At 37.8% G+C, this 3,816-nt stretch overlaps 1 non-coding gene across 1 annotated transcript; it reads right to left on the bottom strand.

Moving 5' to 3' along the window:
* Window positions 1-3,189: 3,189 nt before the first annotated feature.
* TRNAW-CCA (transfer RNA tryptophan (anticodon CCA)) lies at window positions 3,190-3,261 on the bottom strand. The gene has a single exon. It is a non-coding gene; the product is annotated as a tRNA-Trp (tRNA).
* Window positions 3,262-3,816: the final 555 nt, after the last annotated feature.

Below are 3,816 nucleotides of genomic sequence, written 5' to 3' on the forward strand. Positions count from 1 at the left end.
TCTGATCCTATAAAGTATTAGTTCCATTTTACAAGTAAGGAAACTGTGGGGTATACAGATTACAAATTTTGACTCAAGTCTTACATAGAGCAAATGGAAGAGCCAGGGTTTGGACCTGGGAACTTTCATCTCAGAAATCTAACTCTATAATTTGAAGGCTACAATATTGGTAACATCAAATAAAACATTAAAATAATGAACTCAAGACTGATATATGTGAGGAGTTCTGTGAAAATTCAAAAGCATTATTCAAAAGTTGCTTGGCAAGAGATCAAAGACAGGGATTATCCATATGGTATGTAATCTATAAAATTGCAAAATTACTATGTTGCACACCTGAAATATGCAATGCTTTCATGAATTTATGGTAAATGTTCTACCTAAGATAATAACAGATACTACTAACAGTTTTAATAGTTTTACTTTATTCAGTTTTCACAATGAGCATGTAAATTCTATTTATTATATACATAGATGCAATATATACATGCAATACTTGCAGAAACCAGGGTTAGAAGATCTATGTGCTTTCCCAAAGTCACACAGCTAGTAAGAGCCATAGATAGGAATTAAACTCTAGACAATGTGGGAGCTCCCACCTTCATGCCTGGATTACACTGCAGTCTCTGAAAATGTAGTGTTATTGAAGGGATAGAGGCTATTTAGTGTATGTGCAACTACCTGATAAAATTCTACACTGAGTGAATAGCCACAGAATTCTCTTACAGAGGAACTTACACATCAGTACTTGTAGAACTCTACTTTTTTTCATTTGGAAAGGTCATTTTCCTTTTACCTTTGAAACAATAAACAATAAGTTTATTACAAAAACAGAAGTTTGGAATGCATATATCTTTACTATATATTATAGGAGAAAAAAATGGATTAATGACTCTTCTACTTACATCTCAATTGTACAATATAGCTGATAGGAAGACCATTTCAACTTATTCATTAATTTAATATAAAAAAAAAAATGAAAGCTGCCAGAAAGACATGTAAATTTATACCTATATGGCAGGTCTTCTCTAGCAAGAGAAGTTATTATAATGTAAAGATAGTTCTGAAAATAAATTCACAAATCAAGCTAAATTTTAATGACCCAAATATTTAGATTTCCAAAATTGTGTTGATCATTGCTCAATGAACAAGCAAATAACAAAAACCCTGCCAGCTAAAAAATTCAATTTAGCTACCTATATTCATTGAAAAATAGTCTCAGAACTGTGTTTTCAGTTCCCCACCTAAAAAATAGTTTTAATGCTACTCTACAATCATTAGTTCATTCATTTATTTACTCAACAAGTAGTTTAAAACACTTAACAAATGCAAGGTACAGTGATTTTGGGGAGAAAGGACTTCAATGAGTTTATAGTAAAATTATATTTGTTGAGAAAACTGAGAAATATCCAGATGAAAGTTGAATTTTAAGAAATAAATAGATCTTGAATAATAAAACAATATTAGAGTTGAAACAAGATACTACTGGTTATATCTTTGTTGTTATTGTTTATGTTTTAACAAAGATATTATCTCTTATTTAAAGGCAGTTTTAAAATTTGATAGAAAAGTAGTTTTATTCTGGTAAACACTGGTAGAATATAGATCTATAATAAAAAAATAACGTTGTATTTTGTAGAAATTTGAGCTATCTCTCAAAGATTTTGTGTGTGTGCGTGTGTTTGAAAACTCCAATAAAAGAAAAAAAAAGGCCATTTGAAACTATATACTAATTTCTAATTATATATTTAGAGTTATTATTGAGAGAGTCAATTCCTACACAGGATAATAAAAAGACCAGGTTACCTAAGGAGGAGAGATGGGTGGGGTTCTCTAGGAAGAGCTAGGGTCTAGAATTCTCAAGGAGGAGGAAAGGACAAAGGGTTTATTGTTGTTGTTGTTGTTTGCTTCCTCTGCATTCCTTAGTCTTAGTCACATAAAGCAATTTTATTTATTTAAGCCCTGGACTGATGGTTACACAACAAACAAATTAGTTTAAACACTGTACTAGGGATTTAGTTCAGTTCAGTAGCTCAGTCCTGTCTGACTATTTGCAACAACATGGACTTTAGCATTCCAGGCTTCCCTGTCCATCACCAACTCCAAAAGCCTACTCAAATTCATGTTCATCATGTTGGTGATGCCATCCAACCATCTTATCATTTGCCATCCCCTTCTCCTCCCACCTTCAATCTTTCCCAGCATCAGGGTCTTTTCAAATGAATCGGTTCTTTGCAGCAGGTGGCTAAAGTATTGGAGTTTCAGCATCAGCATCAGTCCTTCCAATGAGTGTTCAGGACTGATTTCCTTTAGGATGTACTGGTTGGATCTCCTTGCTGTCCACAGGACTCTCAGGAGTCTTCTCCAACACCACAGTTCCATAGCATCAATTCTTCGATGCTCAGCTTTCTTTATAGTCCAACTCATATCCATACACAACTACTGGAAAAACCAAAGCTTTGACTAGACGGACCTTTGTTGACAAAGCAATGTCTTTGCTTTTTAATATGCTCTCTAGGTTGGTCATAGATTTTCTACCAAGGATCAAGCATCTTTTAATTTCTTGGCTGCAGTCATCATCTGCAGTGATTTTGGAGATCCAAAAAATAAAATCTCTCATTGTTTCTATTGTTTCGCCATCTACTTGCCATGAAGTGATGGGACAAGATGCCATGATCTTAGTTTTCTGAATGTTGAGTTTTAAGCCAAAATTTTCACTCTCCTCTTTCACTTTCATAAAGAGGATCTTTAGTTATTCTTTGCCTTCTGCCATGAGTGTGATGTCATCTGCATATCTGAGGTTATTGATACTTCTCCCAGCAGTCTTGATTCCAGCATATATTTCATACAGTCCAGCATTTCTCAAGATGTACTCTGCATATAAGTTAAATAAGCAGGGTGATGATATAAAGCCTTGACGAACTCCTTTCCCAATTTGGAAGGAGTCTGTTGTTTCATATCCAGTTCTAACTGTTGTTTCTTGACCTGCATACATATGCTCAGTGAATCTGTAATTCAATTTTCTGTTGATGGTTGGGGCTGTGTTTCTTCCCTATCATTTGACCTGAGGCCAAACTGTGGTGGAGGTAATTGCGACCCCATGGACTGTAGCCTACCAGGCTCCTCCAACCATGGTGTTCTCCAGGCAAGAATACTAGAGTGGGTTGCCATTTCCTTCTCCAGGGGATCTTCCTAACCCAGGGATTGAACCTGGGTCTCCTGCATTGGAGGCAGACACTTTAACCTCTGAACCACCAAGGAAGCTCTGAAGATAATGGCAACCTCCTTCACAAGGTCCCTTGCATGCACTGCTGCATTCAGTGCGCCCAACCCTACAGCATCCCGCTGACACATGCTTCTGCCAGGGACTCCTGGACACTCATGTGCAGGTCTGAGTCAGTTTCTTGTGGAGTCACTGTTCCTTTCTCCTGGGTCCTGGTGTGCACAGTGTTTTGTTTGTGCCCTCCAAGAGTTTGTTTCCCAGTCCTGTGTAAGTTATTGTGGCTCTATGTTGGGGTTAATGGTGACCTCTTCCAAGAGGGCTTATGTGATAACTGGGTCTGCTGCACCCAGAGCCCGTGCCCTTGCAACAGTCCACCGCTGACCCATACATCTGCAGGAGATACTTAAACACATTTCTGTCTCGACCTCTGTGGGGTCTCTGGGGCTTCTCCTTTGCCCTTGGACATGGGTATCTCCTCAAAGTCGCTCCGGCGCCTACCTACTTGCTGGGGCTTCTCTGCTCTTGGACGTGGGGTATCATCTCAAAGTGGTTCCAGTGCCCCACAGCCACTGCTCCAACATCACCCTAACCAA

This window comes from Muntiacus reevesi, chromosome 10 (genome assembly GCF_963930625.1).
Source record: "Muntiacus reevesi chromosome 10, mMunRee1.1, whole genome shotgun sequence".
Lineage (NCBI taxonomy): Eukaryota > Metazoa > Chordata > Mammalia > Artiodactyla > Cervidae > Muntiacus > Muntiacus reevesi.